This window comes from Pseudorasbora parva, chromosome 13 (genome assembly GCF_024679245.1).
Source record: "Pseudorasbora parva isolate DD20220531a chromosome 13, ASM2467924v1, whole genome shotgun sequence".
NCBI classification, from domain to species: Eukaryota; Metazoa; Chordata; class Actinopteri; order Cypriniformes; family Gobionidae; genus Pseudorasbora; species Pseudorasbora parva.
In genome coordinates this window covers 10,311,124-10,332,732 of record NC_090184.1, presented here as the reverse complement: position 1 = coordinate 10,332,732, position 21,609 = coordinate 10,311,124, and the positions used below count along the sequence as shown (strand labels likewise).

Here is a 21,609-nt window from a genome sequence, read left to right as displayed (position 1 = left end):
AAATAAAGAAAGTGTATTGCATTAAAACATTTTTTTTCCGAGGACTTCCGGGTGTGCTTATGGAGTAGTCGGTCGCATTGAAACCTATGATTGAAACCCCTCTCCCACCTTAAACGTGAAAATCCTGTATAAACTCGTTAAACTGTTGTTAGTGTTAAAGGGGGGGTGAAATGCTGTTTCATGCATACTGAGCTTTTTACACCTTTAAAGACTTGGATTCCCATCCTAAACATAGACAAAGTTTCAAAAACTAATGTTGGACGTTTTATGGAGTATTTCTGTGTTAAAAATACTCCTTCCGGTTTCTCACAAGTTTCGGCGAGTTTTTTTCGAGTATGGGTCTACTTGACGTTAAATAGATCGGAAGGTCCTTGTATGGGCCGTATGGGCTCTTCTCCCGGTAGGGTGCGCGCGCGCGTGACTAGAGGGAGAGAGAGGAAATGCACGCTGTAAACAGTCTCTCAGGTGCAGATCCAGTCGTCCGTGAACACTTATGACGCGCCGCGCTCCACTTTATTCCTATGGGTGACGTCGAGCGACTTCAACGCTTCAGCACAGCATTCCGGGAAGGCAGCGCTGCATTTGAACCGATTTGAACGCAGAAATGACGGGAAGCTTCAAGGCATCGCTTCAGTCGCGTCGCAAAGTGGATTTCCACGATCACTGCTGTCACAGGACTTCACCAAGTCATACCAAAGAAGTGTGTTTTTGACAGAGCGGTCCTGCTTTGGAAGATGCCGGTGAGTAAATCAACTTCAAATGTCTCTGCTATTGGCTACCGTCGCATGAGTAAACATCAGTAAACGATACGATCGCGTGCTTCGTCATTCAAATGCGCTAACGGTTACTCCATTGTTGTTCTGTATAACGTTACACTATTCTGACTCTGACGTGCAAAACCGTTTTGCTTGCTACCTCTAAGGTCTAGTCACATACAATAGTCCATAAACCAAATCATGTCCTCATAAACTGCACACAAAGGCCCCTAAATACAGTACATACCACAGAGACGGACATCCTGATGTTGCCGTTTCTCCTGTTCAATTTATTTCAGCCTCAGATTTGATTCTGGATCATTATCTGTATTAGCTGAGATAGATGGGTTTCTCCACGCTTGAGGACGTCACCGCTTTGCGCGCTTGTCATTCTTTAGCTCCGCCCACACGATACGCCTCCAGGCGCTCGGTTTTTTCCGGAAAGACTCGGTACAGCCCATATTTCTTTTATAAATATGATAAAACTAAAGACTTTTCGGCGATATGAAGGATGCAATACTACTCTATAGGTACTCAAGATTGACATGAGATTGACTGAAACTGAGTGTTTCACCCCCCCTTTAACAAAATAATACATGATGAGAGGGAGAAGAAGCACACTAGATCACAATAGATTGACAAAGATGTCCAAAGCTCAGGATAAAAGTGCCTCAGCCGCAAAAGCTTACACCCAAACAGACCAAGCTAGCAACGGCTGACGGGGGAACGGGGAGCCCCAGAATAAGCATGGACACTTCTCGGACCAAAGCTATAGAGGACTTAACATCGGATCTAAAAGGAGACAATGGAACGCTCAAACAGGATATTGGCCAACTGGGTCAAGAAATCAACGGTAAATTGGACAATATTGCAACCAACATACAAGGCTTATCTCAGCGGATGGACGAGGCGGAGGCCCGCGTGAACCAGGTGCAAGGTGGGCAGAGGAGGCGACTGAGGTGCTGTGCACCTGCCTCGAACAGCAGAGGAAACTTCAGAACAAAGTGATCGACTTAGAATCACGATCCTGAAGAAACAACATATGTGTCTTTGGGGTGCCAGAAGGAAAAGTGGAGGACTCAGTAATGCAGTTTATTGAGAAGCTTTTGCAGAGCCAGCTACAACTACCGAAGGATTTTAACCTTAAAATATAACGCACACATCAGGCTCTTGTAAGTAAACCCCCGCCTGGAGCATCACCGAGAGCTGTAATTGTCAACTTTCTGGAGTTCTCCATGAAAGAAATGATCCTGAGGGAAGTGTGGAAAAAAGGCAAGATACAGGTGGGCACGGCATTTATACATTTCGACCATGATTACGCACCCGAGATTGTTAAGAGATGCAGAAAATACAACGCCATAAAAAAAAAAACACACTCAAGGACAAAGGCATACGTTTCCAAACTCTGTTTACCAACACGAGGATCCACTGGGAGACTGGCTTGCGCACATACTCCTGCGCTCAGGAAGCCTACAAGGATCTGAAGAGACGAGGATTTCAAGTGGAGGAGCCGGTTACAGCCGACGGAGGGAACTGCGTGGAGTCTCGTCTTCGGGACCTATTGGGCTGGCAGCTGGTAAACAGCAACGGGCCAGTCGTGGCGCTCAGAGCGAAGGCCAAGTTGCAAGAATTCCAGAGGGAACAATCTGATTAAAAAGGAGCAGGGCACTACGCTATAACACAATGTTTTTTTAGGCTTGGGCTTGATTATCTACTACGTGGGAGAGGCCACACTTTATCGTCTACGTTGGACTAATGAAATGGATGTGTTTTTGCATCCAGATACATCTACTGTCTTTTTCGAGCCCTCTCGTCCAGAGGGACTTAACCCTCGACCTGCCAGCGGGGGTTACAGGAGAGGATGAAGAATCCTATTTTCGTTTGGAAGTCAGTTCTATACCAGTTCAGGCCTGTTATGATATTGGCCATTATGATAGGCAATTTTACTCCTTTCCACTGGTGGCGCTTGAGTTACTTTTTTCTGTATAAGTCAGGGTTAGTTGTAGAAGAAGTTAGTTCAGCATGCCAAGGCTGCAGCATGGCCTAGCCATGTGTTAAGTTAGATGTCCTTGTTGAGAAACATGTGTTTTACGCTCAATGGAAAGTAAGTGATGACAGATATTGGTATGAAATGTATGTTTAACACATGTCTTGAAATTGGGGTGGAGGTGTTTAAAATGTATTATCTGGACTGTTTTATTAAGACTGGTTTCTTTTGAATGTTGTAGAAGGACTTTGTTGTGCTGGCTGGAAGGTATGGTTTGTGATGTGGAGTTTGTGAACACCATTTCATCCTTATCTGCTTGTACACAAAGGCTCTTCAATCTCCTAAACGACTGCTACTGTAAATAAAACTTCTCTAAAATTGGACCTTGTGTGATACAGTGACATGGGTTCCGGTTGATCAATGTGTTGAAGGATATACAGGACAGTTTGGGACCTTTAGTGAAAATCCAGATAAGACTTTATTCAACTCATTACTGCACACATGAACTTTGATATGGTTGTGAACTTTGTTTATATGTAATTTGATTGTTTTTGTATTGTGCTATAGTGTGAATTGACACGGTCAAAAGGTTGCTGTGAAATGAGTGTTGCTGTACTTTAACTGAAAATACTAAATATAAAATATCACTTAAATTGCATTCAAAAAGACTCTCTGAGCTATGTTTAGTCTGTGTTAACTGAACTATTGATGTGGGATGTTTCCTTTTTAACAAATCATATGACTGGTTTTGGGTTTAGTTAAGCCTGGGATGTTATATTTCATTAAGGTTCATTTTTGTTACTGTTCAATGTGTGTTTTTAGGGCTCGCTAAATCATGTAAGGGCTTCTACTATTATAACAGTGTCATATGATTTAAAAATTGCTTCTTTGAATGTAAATGGCTTGAGTAGCCCAGTGAAAAGAAAAAAGGGTATAAATAAATTAAAAAAAGATGGGATATGTCTAACCAAGAACATGATTAAAACATTAGGGTATTCAAACACATTTCATATTTTGAGGTAAAACAGAGACAGTTTGAGGTAAATAAACAATTTTGTAATGTGCTGCTGCTGTGGCTGGACGTGCAAATGTTTGGCCTTTGTTTCTGTTTGATAGAATTGTAAATATATATATTAAAATACTGATATTCTGGTCTATAACTCCTGAACCTCCTGTTGCCCTGTATCTCACTCTCTGTCAGCCACTCACTGGTACACCTGAGTGGCTGTCGGTGTAATTTTCAGTCAGAACACAGTTCACACAGCAGGAGTTTCAATCGCCGACAGGTCCAGATATTTAGCATGCCAAATATCTCACGGGCGTCGGCAATTCTCTTTGCGTGATTGTCACTCGCGTGCACAAGCACCAATTTGCCTATGATCTCGGGCATTTGTCGGCGATTTCACAAAACCTGTCGGTGACTCAAAATCGGGGCAAAAATCGGGCAGTCTGAACTAGGCTTAAGAGAATGGAGCAGTATCTTGTAGACTGGATAAATGAGGATCAAACAGGATTCATTAAAGGCCATCAAACTCATGACTGTATAAGACGATAGACCAAGCCAAGAAACAACAACTGAGTTTGGCTTTAGTCAGCCTCGATGTGGAGAAAGCCTTTGATTGGGTCAGCTGGCCCTTTTTATACAAGGTGCTTGAGCGTCTTGGCTTTAATAATCAATTTATTAGGTGTATCCAGTCACTGTATGATAGTCCGAGGGCCAGGGTAAATATGAATGGCCACCTAACTGATAGCTTTCAACTGTTTAGAGGTACTCGACAAGACTGTTTCTCAGTCCAACGGTCTTCGCATTATACATAGAACCCTTGGCACAGGCTATTAGGCAAAATGAAGAGCTTAGAGGCATTACTATTGCAAATACTGAACCTATAATTGGGACTTTTTGCGGACAATATTATCACCTACCTTCAAAATTCACAAGTAAACCTGCCTAAACTTATGAGAACTCTGACAGAGTTTGGTCAGCTGTCAGGTTATCACCTGAACATTACCAAAACACAAGTCCTGACCATTAACTACTCCCCCAGTAAATCCATACGAAACAATTATAAACTTAAATGGGACGCTAAAAATTTACAAGTTACTAGGAGTTAAAGTACATAGGAGTGTTTATCTCCCAAAACCTAGATGATTTGTTCAGTTTGAATTTTGAGAAAGTTACTGACTCAATACAAAAAGACATGAAGCGCTGGACAATGTAATCGCTGGACAAAAATTCTTGTGTAATCGACGCACCATCCTAAATGAACCCGCCTCTTGCGTTGCGTGATACACAAAATTTTGAATATTCCTATCTAATATGATTTATGACCTGCAAGGTTGCCAGAATAATAATTATACACTGTTTTATAATAGGCCAGAGGAGAACTGGTACCCCAACTGACTAAGAATAGAATAGCAAAAAAAAAAAAAAAAATTTAACCACACTTATTTTTGCACTGCGGAACGATTTTCAATGAATGAGTTTCGACGGACCGATTATACTGGAACACCAACTAGCGCTCACGAGTCACGACAACAACAAACATGAACAAAGAAGCTGATGAAACCGCTTTGCTTGGCATCGTGGATGGGACATTTTGTTTTAAAAAACGAAAGGATGGAAGCGTCGACAAGAGCATGGTTGTGTGCACGCTATACAACAAGTATCACCGCAGCACATCGAGCCTCAAATATCACAAATATGCTTTTGCTACACTTAAAGGAACACGCCAACTTTTTGGGACTTTGGCTTATTAAGTGTATCCCCCAGAGTTAGATAAATCCATATAAATCACTCATCTCCGTGCATCCCATAACTCAGTCTTACACGCACTCCCGCTAGCCTAGCTTAGCACAAAGACTGGAGGTATATGGCTTCAGCTAGCCTACTGCTCAATAAGTGACAAAATAACGCCAACATTTTCCTATTTACATGTTGCAATGTGTATAGTCACAGCGTGTACAAATAACAAGGTTACATGAGACACAGCCATCTTATAAACATATACATACTGTGGACTATATTCTCAGAAGGCGCAGCACTGCTCCACTTCTGCGGAGTGCGGAGTGATTTGCTCGCAGCACATGAGATCAAATGCAGAGATCAAGTTAAAATTAAATATTTTATTAAATTGTTATTTTATGGTCTTTTGCTCAAGATTAATATAGGGGTGATCCACTGCTGTTTATTGCTCGGTTATATTGGAATTTAAAAGGGTTTCTTCTGATATGTCTCAGCTTTAGGTGTTACCATTGAGTTGAAGAGTAGAGCCAGGATTGGCCAAATAACATGTGTGTGTTCACACTTGCAGCTTGGTTCGTTTGGAAATCTATTCTCATGGTTTCATAAGATTAACCCAAAGTCACCAAAAACTTCTCAAGCGAGTTGCTTTACATGCAGCTTTAGGTGCATAAACACAAAGGAACATTAAACCAGTGCCTATAGCAAGGTAAGACAACTGAAACCATATACAACCCAGAAATGTTGTAAGCAATGACCCTTTTTGAATCTGTCGTTATGTCTCCCTTTAAGGGTTTTCCATTCCATTGTATGCAAGGCCACAAAAACTGAACACAGCATCCCACTAATAGTCATTAATAGGGGTGGAAATCTCACAATGCGATACATAATACATGGCTCACAATACCGATATCATCACAATAAAGCAATTCTGCAATAATCAATATGTTGCTAGACAATCCTATAATGATACACACAATATTTCTATGAAAACAAAATGTCCATGAAAAGGTTAGTATTTTACTCAGACTGGTCAAGTCAACTTTATTTATATAGCGCTTTTACAATGAAAATTGTGTTAAACAGGATAATATTGCAACAAAATTGGATTCAGCTGTACAGTCGTTCTGGAGAAAACGTGATTTTTCATCTTATTTCAATTTATCATATAGCGACAATGGCAGATCAGTAATATAGTGGATACAGTTAATTAAGTAATTAATTTTATTTGGATATTTAGTTGAAAACTTAGATCAAAATGTATATGTCCCCAAGACCCCAACTGAGCAAGCCAAGCCAAAGACGACCGTAGCAAGGAACCAACACCATCAGGGTATAATGGAGAAAAAAATAAACCTTGGGAGAAACCCTTCTAGCCACAACTCTTCTTCTCCGTTTTTAGTGTATTTCTGTGGCAGAATTACTGCGCCACACACTGGCCTGGCATGCAGACTACATCGTTTTTAGTCCGTTTTTGTAATCTCGTGTGGACGCAGATATTTCTTGAAACGAGGGAAAAAAAAGATTGGATTGGGAAAGCGCTGGCTTCGTGTGGACAGGGCCTAAGGCTAGTTAACTTATGTTCATGTTCCCCTTATTCATGCGTTGAGTGCCCCCATCAATCATAAACATAATTACTGTATAATTACTGTACCAATTTAATTATACCAACATAATTACTGTTCCATTTTTACAATACTGTTGTGTGTGCATCTGTACAATCAAAATTATTCAAACCCACAAATTTACAAGCGTACGCTTTTCTAAGGATCCAACATTATTATAACACCTTAGTAGCATATTAAAAGTGATAATGTCAATATACAACTGTAATATTTTTTATTTATTTAAAATCCAGCTGTGTCATAATTATTTAACCCCTATTGCTGTTTTTAATCACTTACTATTTATGCTAGGTACACAATCAAGTAATCAAGTTGTGGCACATGCATAAATGTAGCCATTAGAAAACATGACCAAGAGTAAAGGTTATTTTATTACATCTCAAGTGCCTAGAGACACTTTGGCAGCATTGTTTTCATCGGTAAGTTTATACTGTATGGTACCATAGTAAATCTTTCAGGGCATGGAAGAAAAAGCACTATTTCAACAAAGGGAAAGGGTTGGAAAAAACCCTCAGATTAATGCCAAGGCTTACTAGATTACCTGGTGTAAAAACAAACAAACAAATTTTAAACAATGAAAAGAAGAACACTAAAGTCTGACTTAAATATGCTGAAATGTATTTGGATTGTTCTGTGGAATTCTGGAAGAATGTATCGGCATGGTTTTCTGATGAGAAGATCACCAATCCATAGGGTCAAACATACACAGAGGTGGGTCAGTCTTGATATAAGGTGTTTGCTGCTGCAGCAGTAATATCTTGACCATGTGACCAATGTCATAGATTATTTGAAGTATCAGGAAATTTTGGCAAAGGTTAAGATCCTGTCAGTGCCTAAACTGAAGCTTTACTGGATCATTGGATGTTCCAGCAGGACAATGATCCCAAGTATACATCCAAATGAACCAAAGCATGTTTCGGGTCCGGGAATGTTCTTGAGTGGACAGCTCAGTCTCCAGATTCAAATCCCCTTGAAAATCTTTGGTAAGAATTAAAGAAAGCCATGACAGCATGGAAACAAAATATCTGTGAGTTGGAAGCTTTTACACACACGGAATATCCTAATAAAGGTGACAAAAGACAGGGAAACTTTTTTTCAGTGTTGCAGACTCAAACAATGTTGCTTGGGCACTTTCTTATTGACAATGGGTAACGAATTTATATCTGATTACTTTAGATCAGGCGTAGGGAACTCAATCCCTTCCCTAAACCTACCCATTTGTGTATTATATAAAAAAAAACAGGATATAACAGGCAGATACACAGATACTGCAGGCACAATCTATTCAGAAACCACAAAAATTCCAAGTGTTCCAAGGCCAAACAATTTTTTTGTTTGAAGAAAATCCCCAAAAACGATCAGTAACGTCGAGTCCATCCGGCGAATATTAAAAGGGTATTTCAGCGCTAGGAAGATGAATCTGTATTTAATCTGGGTCATTAATGTAATAGGAATGCGAGAAAAGACAGAAAATGTATTTTTGTCTCACATGGGGATGAAAAACTACAATTCCCAGAATGCTTCGCTGCCCTGTGTGGCCTTTCTCAAAGCCACCTACACTGTAAAAAAAAAATAGTTGAGAAAACGTAAAAATGTAAGGCAACTTGATGCAGTAAGACTTTTGAGTTGTCCCAACAATTATTTTTTAATTCTTCCCAGTAAAGATCATTTGTTCAGCCAACATAAATTTGTTTGTTCACGCAATATTGATAGTCGTATTTTGCTAATAAAAATATTCTTGTCACAGCAACTGAAACAACAATTACTGTTGTTGAGGTAATTTATATTTTTCTGTTTCCTGAACGCAAAATAAAGTGTCACCACACTATCCTTCCTATAATTATTTTAGTGACTTTACATCTATTTACAAATGACAGAAATGTAGTTATTTTGATCCGTTTATTTCAGTTGTAAGCACATGCATGTACATACATTTTAAAAGAATGTAGTGAAATGTTATATAATTTACGTTTACATTTATGCATTTGGCAGACGCTTTTATCCAAAGCGACTTACATTGCATTTTAAGGTACACATTTTACATTTTTGTCAGTTCTTGCTTTCCCTGGGAATCGAACCCATGGCCTTGGCGTTGCTAGCGCCACGCTCTACTGTTTAAGCTACAGGAAAGAATAATTCCTAAAGGGATAGTTCACCCAAAATTGAAAAAAATTGTCATTTACCCACACGCAGGACGTTCCAAACTTGCAAGTGTCTGTATTCTGTTGAACACAAAGGAAGATATTTTGAAGAATGTTGGTAACCAGACAGTTGACGGCACCCATTGGCTTACATAGTAGGGGGAAAAAATACTATGTAGAGTACAGTCAATGGCTACTGTTAACTGTCTGGTTATCAACATTCTTCTAAATATCTTCCTTTGTGTTCAACAGAATACAGACACATTCAATTTAGGAACAACCTAGGTTGAGTAAATGACTTTTTGGTTTTTTAATTTTTGGCCAAACTTACCCTTTAATTAACACTTGTCCAAATTTGCTTAAAATATCTTTAGGACAAAGCAAAGATAAACAGGTCACTCAATGCCAGATCCATAAATAATAAATATTCACACAAATGCTGTTTTTTTTTACACTCTAAACAGTTTCACTATTTTATGGCTTATCAATATGAGTGCAGTGTTTCATTGTAAAAGAGCTTGCAATCTGTAATTAAAAACATAAAAAAAACGTATCCACAACACTGCAATGCACAGTTTTCATACAGTGTCTTTTGAGTAAAACTGTCCATTTAAATAGTCCGTACAAAACTTCAATGCTTGTTTTTTATTTTGAATGTCTCAAATGAAACTTTTTTTTAAAACATTAAAAGAACTGGAAACACTGGTCCAACTCTGCCTCACGCACAACCATTTTGTTACCAGTCTTAGGATCATCTTAGGATAGGAAAACTTCTTCCAGAACAACCCCCTCTAGTACAACAGCAAGTCTTGATAAATGGTGATGTTGTTTGGGTGTTATCGTCAAGCACATAGAAAATGTCAACAGGGGCCGCTTTTGTTTCCTGTGACACAAACACAAAAAGAAATATAATTTAGTTTAGAATTCAATTAGTTAATTGTGTAACAAATTAATTAAGATGGGGTGGGGATGAGGGGTTGGCAATACATAAATTGTATGCACTAATTGTAAACTTTGTATTGGTAAATAGTTTTATAATGTGAAATCCTTATTCAGAAGTGGACATTATAATATGACAGATAACACAAAGAATGGCATGACCAAGTAAATAAGCAGAAAACACCAAAGAGAGAGAGTTTAAACTAGGGGTGTCCAATCCTGTTCTATGGGTCACTGTGCTGTTGAGTTTAGCTTTAACTCCAACTACACTTATCTGAACCAGATAATCAAGGTCCACAAGATTACTAGAAACTTCCAGGTAGGTTGGAGCCATAGAAGAGCAGGTTTGGACATCCCTGCTTTAAATGGTTAATTCACCCAAAAAATTAAATTCTGTCATTATTTACTCACCTTTAGTTCGATCCAAACCGTAAGACTTTCCTTTATCTTGAAAACAGCAATTATTTTTTTATGAAATCTGAATGATTTCTGTCCCTCCATTGACAGCCAATACAACAACCACTTTTAAGGCCCAGAAAGATATTAAAGACATAAAAATAATTCATTTGACTCCAGAGGCGTAACCTCAATTTGATTAGCGATGCAATTGCTCTGCATGTAAAAAAAATTACTTTTTTTTTTCTCTTATTCATGTCACTTCACAAAACTGAGGTTAAACACCTGGAGTCACATGGTCTACTCTACTTCAATGTTTTTACTACCTTTTGGGGCTTGAAAAGTTACAGCTGCATAGACTGTCAATAGAGGGACAGAAATCTCTCAGGTTTCATTTCAAATATCTTCATTGGTGTTCTGAAAATTAATGACAGTCTTACAGGTTTGGAATGACAAGAGGCAAAGTAATTTATGACAGACTTTACATGTTTGGAATAACCCTTTAAGCCTTTTGAAGACTGATACGTACATTACACTTCTTGAATAGCTCGGCTGGTTTCTCGCAAAGAAATACAGGCAGGCCTTGTAGAGCAGGAGTCCTCCTGTGATCATCTATGTCTGTTGTCTAGAAAAACATACAAAAGAAACAACCAAATAGCTTAGGTATAAAAATGTTATTCATCATCAGCCAAAGTAACACAGATCAAGCTATCAAAACATTGAAATTGAACTTACCCTGTCATGAAGTATTTCTAGGAGTGCATCCATGTCCTGTCCGAAAGCTCTCTTCTGTCTCTGTAAAGTTTCAGGAGCTTCGGTGTGTACATGCCAATGGCTGCCATGAAGTCTCCCAGAAGGTCTTTGTTGGTGATTCTGAAAAACTCCTCAAAAACCTGTTCATAAACAATTAATTTGTATTAATGCAATAAATAATACAATTCAAATCAAATGAGAGAATTGGTATGGGGAATGTTAAAGGCCAATTTCTAAGCAGTTTGTAAATAATACCTTTGTACAGAGAATGTGGGAGGACCCTTCAGAAGTGTTGAGACTATTAGTACCAAACGATGAGATGGTAGGCTGTTGGTTTCATCAAGTGACCACAGGAGTTGGACCACTGAATATGCAAGACTGCTCTTTCATTGGGCAGTTCTGAGATCTCCGACAGGTTGCAAAGTCCTCAAATTGCAGGGGGAAAAAAACTGTCCTTTTAGTAGCTTCACTTGAAGTATATTGTTGAGAGAGTCCACTGATTCAGGCACTTCCGGAAGCCTGACTCGCTGGGCTTCAGTGGAGGATATGACAACTCACAGTAGAAAAGGCTGTTTATCAAAAAGAATCAATTTCAATTATTTAATTAATAAATTAAAAAGAAGTTAAAAAACAAAGTTGCCACATACCATTAAATATGCATTCAGTGCTGCAGATATGTCCTCAGGGTTACAAACACAGGCTCTCTGAAACTGTATGGAATCAAAGGGTGATAATCAGTTAAGTCACCAGTATAAAAGTCAAACATGTCAGCATAGATGCTTTCAACAAGTTTGTTTGTTCAAGATCTTAAATGCACTATTTACCAGGTGGAGAGTCGTTCTGATATAAAGGACACTTTGGCAGAGCAGAGCAACATGCTATCTTGAACTCAGGCTGTCCATTGCAGTGTCCTGCATAAAGGATGTTCTTAGAATTGAGTTCCATGCAGACAAACATATGTGGACAGTGAGACAGTGTGCAAATGTGGAAACTTTCTTTATACAGCATACCTCAGTGTTGCATCCAACAATATGCTAACAACATCCAATTTGGATCATTCTGGAAAATAGAAAATTATCAGTTCGAACCTATTGTAAACATCACTACCTTATATTATTTAAAATTATTATAAAATAAACAAAAAAATGCTATGCATAGTCTTATTCTACACTTTTTTTCTTTGTCCCCATATTTAAAATCATATGATGTATAGCTCTCAATGTTTAAAAAATAAATAAATATTTCGTTCTAAACACACTCATAAACATACATCTGCGTGTGATTTGTAACGACGAAAATGCACATTGAAACGGCTAAAATACATTTAACATTACATAATAGTTTATATATCCATACATTGTGTGCGCAGCTTACAAATTAAACATTAACACATAACACGTTCTTACCTCACCCTCCGCTGTCTTCCTCTCTCACAAACGCGGTTCAACGCAGATATATCAGTTTATCAGCGCCACCTAGAGACAAATAAGAAAAGAAAACCTCAACTAAAGGACTTGAATACTCGTGCTAAACAAACATATTACTCGCTAATTTCAGTTTTTTTTATCTGGCTATTGTATTGAAACGTTATTGTATTAAGATAACACTTTATTTATTACTTTAATGAGCTAATCTTTATCTGAGCAGTGACAAACATTAAAAATGTTAGGCCACACGCCTTTTAACAATACACAACCAATCGTATGTCTAACAATAACACTGTCCGCTTGAGAATATGCAATTCATTGCATGCATGAAATGAAAAGTAATATTAATACTTACCAACTGAAGTATGGCAATATTAGATCCTTGAAAAGGCAGGAGGATGAGCGAACTTCAAAACGAGCCAGGAGCTACCCGTGCAAAATGGAGAAGGAAACCCCGTGCATTTCGGCGCGATTTTCTGGCTCATCACGCATGCGCAAACTATTTAGATCGTAGGTTTTCTGCTCAACACAAAAATGTTTGTCCAGAAAACTTTGTTTAATATGTAGCGTGACATTTTGGAGAATTTTGTTGAGCTAACATGTATTTTTATGTAGAGTCACAGTTATTAACAATTCTTAATATATGGGATTCAAAAAGCACTGTTTACTGGACAAATGGCAATTTCATTTTTTACAGTGTACTGGATAACTGTGACTGAGTAGGAGAAGACACTACAATTAAAAACTGAACATGTCTGTTCATATTAATAAGTGAGTCACCGCGCGAGTGTCACAGCACTGAGCACTACCTGCAGGAGTCAGATAAATGAGCTGATGAGCTCTCGTGATGAGAGCTGAGGTAATCGCTACTACACTTGCGGCATACATTCACAACGCGAGTTCAGTCTGGCGCGTTTCAGTTCATGCCTTTGCAAGCTTAACTTTCATAGAAATTAATTTGAGAAGTTAAAAGACTTACATTGCTCACCATAGCTCCGTTTAAATGAGTGCCTGGAGCCAGGGGTGTAGCCATCTTTTCAGGAGTGAGGGGGACAGAAATGTCATAATAGGCCTACCATTTTTTATTTTTTTTTGGACCGATATAATTTATTGCATCTCTTGCTTTTAATTTGGTAAGATATCAAATACACTGCTGAACAATTACCACTAATATCTATAATATTTTTCTCCTATATTTTATGCCAATTTTATGATTGGTTTCCTACAAACACTTGTGCATTAAGTCTCCATAGATTTTATGCAAAGTAAAAAAAATATATTCTGATGTAAACCAGCTGTTCTCTATGTGAATATATGAAGTGTAATTTATTCCTGTGATCAAAGCTGAATTTATCATCATTACTCCAGTGTTCAGTGTCACATGATCCTTCACTAATCATTCTCATATGAGGATCTGATGATCAACACATTTATGATTATTATCAGTTGTGCTGCTCATGGTGATGCTTCATTTTGGTGGAAACCATCTAAACATTTGTGGTAAAATTAAAAAAGAGAGAAATTAATACTTTTATTGATCAGACATGCATTAAATTGATCACAAGTGATATTTTTAATATTATAAAAGATAATTTATTTAATAAATGCAAATAAAAGCTGTCCATTAAACTTTTGAACTCAGAATCCTGAAAAATAAAATGAATCATGGTTTCCACAACATTTTTAAGCAGCACAACTGTTTTCAACACAGATAATAATCATGTTTCTTGATTATAAAATCCTCATCTGAGAATGATTAGTGAAGGATCATGTGACACTGAAGACTGGAGTAATGATAAATTCAGCTTTGATCACAGGAATAAATTACTATATATTCACAAAGAAAAAGGCTGTTTTAATTTGTAATAATATTTCACAATATTACCCTTTAACTATTTTTGATTAAATAAATGCATCTGTGGTGAGCAGACGATAAACATTAAAAAAGCTGCATTATTTATACTTTATTGTCAATAAATAGCCTACATTGACATGGCTTGAAAAACACACATAAATAAAATATTGTCGCAATCGTCTGATTGTCGTCATCACGTTTCATCACTCATAACGATTGTTTTCCTACAGCTGCAGCTCCAGCGTGACAGTAAATTTCTACGAATCCGCTTTTGGACTTTCTATGAGAGCGCCCTCCTCATATTTAGATACGAATAAAATGACAGCGGGTCATGCATAGATTATTTTTTGTCTCTGAATTTAAATCTTGATGTATTCACATTGGTTTCTATGTAAATACATTTGACCGTGACGCGTCAAGCGCGCTATCAACCGAGATTAGAGAAGGCTGTCTTCAGCGTCCCTGTTAACTTGCCCGCCGCCGCGCAGGGTAACCTTGGTTCGAATCCCGCTCGGAGTGGGTCGACTAGGATCGGTGAGACCCAGTAAAAGTGCGGGGGACGAAAATACATTTTATTAAAAGTGAGGGGGACACGTCCCCCGCATAATCTACGCTAGAGCTGCAACTAACGATTATTTTTTCTGTCGACTAATCTAACGATTATTTTTTCGATTAGTCGACTAATCTAACGATTAATTTTTTTACCCTTTGAAATTTTTCAAAATTCTGTGGCACCCCCTCACATAAGTTACGCTAGAGGTGTAACAGTACAGACTGCTCACAGTTCGCTTTGTATCGCGGTTTTAGGTTCACGTTTCAGTACAGTTCGGTATTTGCTATGTTCAGGGGAAAAAGGACTACTGTCAAATGAAAATAAAGAAAATAAGAACAGATAACTTAAATAGAAGCAGCAGCACAAATAAATACTGTTGAGCAAAGATGAGAATAAAATAAACAATGCTTTTCAGGTTGGTCTAACATTAGTTTTTTGAGAAATGGAATGAAGTAATCAAAAGTAAAATAACCACACATTTAACTGTTTAAAATTTAAAAAAATAATCCTTTTTAAACTTTGACATTAAACAGACAGCAGTGAAGGCTACTGCCCCTTTAAGACCCACGGATAGTCGTCGTATTTTCTGTATAAAGTTCACTTAAGGCATAGAGTAGGCTATGAGATTTTGACATACTTTTTGTGAGTTTGTCCGTTTAAGCACAGGATTTGAAAGATAACTCAATATTTGCGCGCTGTGGGACGAGTGCACAGACAGATCTTCTCATTCGCGTCTCCTGGCTACACGGGGGTGATGACGGTGAAAATGACTGCTCATATTCGGACGTACAGCAGCACTCGCATGCGTTTTATAAAGTTTACAAAGAGAGACCGTTTTGCCCACGTTTTTCTTTTATTATCGCTGTTGTTGTAGTAGTGTATACCTGAGGAATCAGCACGTATCCAGCGACAGAAACATACATACAGCATTATTTTCAAGTTACACCCCATATTAAAGATGCGTCATCAGATGTGAGATGAACCGCGGTGTAAGTGCGTCCCGGCATCTTTTGCTCGGGATCCCGGTTGGGAAACACTGGTCTGTATTGATTGACACCGCGCTGGTTTGTTTAGAATTATATGAGCGCCGTGACCGCGCGCTGCCGCGTGATGAAGGCGTGTCGCAACTCTGTTATTCAACTGCTCTGGTTTTAAAAGCTATGTCACACTAAATGCGCCAAAATGCAATAAAACTTGTTTTACGGTCGATGCAACCCACGTGTGTGTGTGTGTGTGTGTGTGTGTGTGTGTGAGTAAGAGACGCGCAAAAGGGCGGAGAGAGAACTTAAGGAAATGCAGCTAAACGAATATGCGTGCGTCTTTTAAATAGTGTAAAAATGAATGAATGACGAATGTGGCGGCCGTTATTGATTATGTGGCAGTCCGCCACAAATTAGTCTATGTGTGGGAAACACTGTTTGGCCTCTGTTTAAAGTATTCCCATACTTTTGATATTCGCTGTCTAGGTTTTTGTGATAGAACCAGGAGCAGAAGCCAACATTACGCGAGATGAACGTCTGACACGACGCGTCGACGCATTTCACGAACGTCGACGTATTTCCGTAGTCGACGTCATCGATGACGTCGACGCGTCGAGCTGAGCTCTGTGTGTGATCTCCCATCCCCCATGCGCGGGTTCAAAACATGCGGAAATGGCTCCCTCTGCTGGCTGTAATTTTAGTCTTTGGCCAAACATTCCTCCTATGATGCAAATATCGTCAATTTGCATCATAGGAGGAATTTTTCCAGAAATAAAATGCCTAAATCTCTTGTCTCAGGGGGATATGAGGGGGAAAAGCACAATCATTTGAATATACTCAAGGGCTTCTACTGATACAAAGCCATATGCTAATCGCTGAAGGAACCCTTTAATACATTTCAAATATTGCCGCCAGAAGAAACGTCAGGTCAGGTTTGACAGCATTGGCTGTTGTATGTCTCGTGACCAATTTATTCATTTTAAACATCGGATGACATTATTTCTCTTTTGATACAGGCAATGCTGAGTCATTAATACATCACCAAAGACAAACAATTATGATAGCGATGTACAAGTCCGATGTTTTAGTAATTATAGTTTGGTAACGTTAGCTTGTTGTAAGTCACCCAAAACAACTAACAAGGTGTTAATAAGCCTAGGCTGTGCGTGAATGTAGTTAATGTAGATTTACCGCTGTGTTGGGCTCAATGTTATATGGAAGAACTTCGAAGAAGCACGATAATTTAATAAATAAATTCCGTGTGGTGAACCTATGATAAGCAGCCCACACACGTCGCTCTGGGATCGCCAAAATATCTCCAAACCACTGAAGTCGAGCGAATTAACTTGTCAGCGATATCTGTGTCCTCCGAGCTGGTTGAACCCCCCTAAAAACCCTAAACCTACCCTGTAAATGCCACATCGACACGACACCCTCAATAGAACCGTCTTCGACATGACAACTCCAATCTTTCGAATAATCTTACGAATATCTATTTACCTTATATGACCTAAGACCTGCTATGTTGCCAGAATCATAATCATACACTGTTTGTTCGAGGAGAACTGGAATCCCAACTTAGCCTGGTTTCTCCCAAGGTTTTTTTCTCAATTCTGCCCCTGAAGGAGTATTGGTTCCTTGGCAATGTCACCTTTGACTTTTGTCTTGCTCAGTTCAATGGGGACACCTAAATTTCAACTATATTACTGATCTGCCCGCATTGACAATATATGATAACTGAAATTGGTTGGATAACATTTCATTTTCACCAGAGCAGCTGTACAGCCGAATCAAATTCTGTTGCATTATCCTCTTATTAACACTGTTGAGCTGCTTTTGATTTGAACTAACCTTTTAAAGCCCCACTTGGCTACTTTTGCTCTCGGGGTCCCCCTACAGTTTGGAAAAAATAATGTCCTCAACTACTGTCGTAAGCGCTGTAATCCTACAACAGGGGATGCCATCGCGCGTGCATTTGTTGACATGACAACCCTGATAGCCCTGAACTAGTGATGCGTGGCTCGTCTCATAACCCGCGGACCCCGTATGTCTATTTAATGGTCGCGGGTGCGTGGCGGGTTGTAAAAATATATACAGTGGTGCGGTGCCGGCCAAATAACTTCATAAAAGTGGCGCTGCGGATCGGTGCAGCACATGGTGCAGCACTAACAGTTCCCCTGAACACTGCAAGAGGATTTCGAGTTCTTCTGGCGGCGCGTGTGAAATGTCTTCATCCCAGGTAACGTTACAGTCAGTGGCATATGCTTCAGCATGTCATATGAATATAATTTCATGGCTTTTATTTTTTTCAAACGCCAAATAATCACGATGCTCACGTTTACAAGCCAGCGTCATTATAGTAGTCTATTGGTTACCGTTTTACAGAATCTATATGATACTTCAGTTCAATGTTTGAGTGGTAGCTCACCGTAACAAGCATGACAGCATCGGTCGGGCACGCCTCCTCCAGCTCACGCCGACGAGCAAACCCTGGTCACATTTTGATCCTAGTCCTGCCTTTAATCCCATCACTTTTTCGTTTCCTCTTATTGCTTTCCTCCAACAAAACATTTTCTTTCTTATGTGTCTGTGCTGCTTCGGACATGACTATATTATCCGACGAACAAAGTTGTGCTCGCACGTCTGAATGTAAGGAAGTGTGTGTGTTGGTGGAAGTGACGTATATGCCGTAAAGCAGTCGAATTTTGTAGTTCTTTTTGTTCTCGGGTTACTACCCGAAACCCGAAGTTTAAAAGTACGATTAAAAACGATACAGACCCCATCAGGCTATGGCAGACGTGTCATTCAACCTATTGTAAGTCGATTTATCATCACAAGAGTCTTAAAAAATATATTATGAAGGTTGAAAAGTTACCTAGTGCTGCTTTAAGAGAAAGTACTCCGCCATATTACTCCAACGAAAGTGACTTGAACACACATGACATCATAAATATGACTTCCCAATTCGTGAATACGAATTTCCCAGGAGGACTTGAATGCAGCATTTGACACAAAGAAAGCTACTGTGGTTAAAGGGATAGATCACCTAAAAATTAAAATTAGCCTATTATTTACTCACCCTCAAGTCATCCTAGGTGTATATGACATTCATCTTTCAGACGAATATATTATATTTAAAAAAGTTATATTGAAAAAAAAAAAAAATGTCCTGGCTAATCCAAGCTTTATAATGTCAGTAAATGTCTGTTTCTGTTTTGAGGTCCATAAATATCCATCATAAAAGTGCTCCACACGGCTCCAGGGTTAATAAAAGCCTTCTGAAGCGAAGAAATAAGTTTGTGTAAAAAAATTAAAATAAAATGTATAATATATATTATATATTATATATAATATATATATATATTAAACCCGTTGACTGATTCCCTGATCAGTGCCCTGGCCTGACTACTGAACTAGGGAGCTGATTGAGACGCACCTCAAGTTTTCTATTGCTCTATCCTCTGTGCTTCTGCATTGTCCAACAGAACATATGCAACATATGCACCAGTCTCTCGTGATTGCGTGAACTAAAAGTATGCCGTTAAAAAGCACCCATAGCACCGGGAAAATATCAGTATTCACCAAATTGGTGACAGGTGACAACAATCACTTAGTCTAAAATCAGGACAATGCGACTGTTGTTGTGATTGACATAAAATGTATTAATAGCTGTGTTTCTATAACTATTGCGAAAATCTAAATATCAGTATTTTATCAGTATTATCTAATTATCCGGTCACCATAGACCCAAATCTTCGCAGCTGTTGCTACTGTCATATCCTGTACTGTCTCTTCATGTGGCACATTATAGCTGTCTCATTTCAGAAGGCTGCGTCCTCCGGAGGTCGCATTCGAAGGGTGCATACGTCATAAGGCCGTCTCATTTCAAAAAAGTGAGTAGGACACTCAAATGCGACCTTCTTTTACAGGAATTCGAGGTGTATCCTTCACGGCTGGAGATAACCCACAATTATTTGCTTCGCCGTTAACAAACGTCATATTTTTTATATATTATATGAAAAAACGGACCACCGCCAGATATACATGCAAGCGCAAGTGTGGTGTTTAAATGTAAGTAGTATTTTAAGCTTGTTTTTGTTTTTTAAGCTTTACCACCTCAGACAGATAGTTGTGGTAAACAGGATTACAACTGTTTAGTGCTTTTTAAAATGTTTAGAACAGTACATTGCTGTCAAGACAAGAAACATTTCATAGTCATTTTCAAGTTATAAATAATTGTCATTCATATAACTGGCGTGAGAGCGTAACGAGGCTGAACGTGTTGGCATAGCAACGTGATAATTCCTGCCTGTGTGTCCTACGAAGGATGTCTCGTTTTATTCTGATTGAGGACACTCCGTATACTGCATCCTACACAGGACGTGTCCTCCGGAGGACGCAGCCTTCGAAATTTAACGAAAAGAGACACAGCTAATGTTTGCCGCATTGTATGGGTCAATATATCATAAGGTAATACAATGTGTAATCAAGTGATGACTGATTAACAGTAATGTAAATGCTAAATGTCCTAATACCTGTTGATAATACAACAATGCAAAGTATATGCTCTTAACCTTGCAGTTTTTCACATCATGAAAGACTCAATTTCTTTGCACAAAACTCTCCAGAAAGTGTCACTTAATTATTTAAAAAAAATGTAAATGCTTAAAGTTACTTTGAAAAGTAATGCATTATAATATGCATTACTCCCTTAAAAATTAACTAATTGAGGTCCTTACTTTTTAAGAAAAGTAATGCACTACTTTACTTTTGTGTTACTTTTTCTCACCTTTTTTTTTTTTTTTTTTTTTGCAAATGTAAAGACCTCTCCACACCAGAATTGAAATAATAAACCTCAGGCCTAGGTAAAAATGCAAATTCATGCATGTAGAGTTTAGGGTGCAGCTCAAACAAACCTTTCAGCTGTGCTACCATTCAGGATAATGGAAGAATAGGACACAGGAGAAAAGAGTTTAACATTATTTCTGTAATAAAAACAAAAAATCTAAAGTAATTTATGCTTTTGGTTTATGATTTAAGCAGCAAGACATTGGTCAATAAAGGTAGTTTAAATGCATAAATACAATTTTTAAAAGTTTTATTTAATATTTAATTTTTGGAGGTTTGCATATTCTGGTTTTGCATTTGACATTTAAGTACTAAATCGTTATTGTGCAAATGAGATAAATGCTCACATTTTGTTTAGAACTACTATAACCTGTTCACACACAACACCTGTGCACTTACTCTTAATTGTTCTTAACATGGGGACAAGAGGGCTGTTGTTCAAATAAATGTGAAAAAGTAACTCAGATATTTTGTTGTAAATTTAAAAAGTAATGCGTAATTTTACTAGTTACTTGTAAAAGTAATCTGATTACGTAACTCAAGTTACTTGTAATGCAACACTATTAACCAGTGTACAACAGTTAGCGGAAGTTAGATATTACAGTTTGTA

General features: G+C 38.4%; 1 protein-coding gene and 1 long non-coding RNA gene across 2 annotated transcripts in view; both read right to left on the bottom strand.

Moving 5' to 3' along the window:
- ppih (peptidylprolyl isomerase H (cyclophilin H)) overlaps window positions 1-21,609 on the bottom strand; it is a 45,915-nt gene that overhangs the window by 23,127 nt on the left and 1,179 nt on the right. The gene's annotated exons all lie outside the window — the stretch shown is intronic.
- LOC137038070 (uncharacterized) lies at window positions 9,761-13,466 on the bottom strand. Its single transcript, XR_010897367.1, has 9 exons — window positions 13,119-13,466; window positions 12,743-12,811; window positions 12,347-12,395; window positions 12,161-12,247; window positions 11,984-12,046; window positions 11,592-11,905; window positions 11,319-11,476; window positions 11,113-11,208; window positions 9,761-10,131 (listed from the first exon to the last, which is right to left on the bottom strand). It is a non-coding gene; the product is annotated as an uncharacterized lncRNA (long non-coding RNA).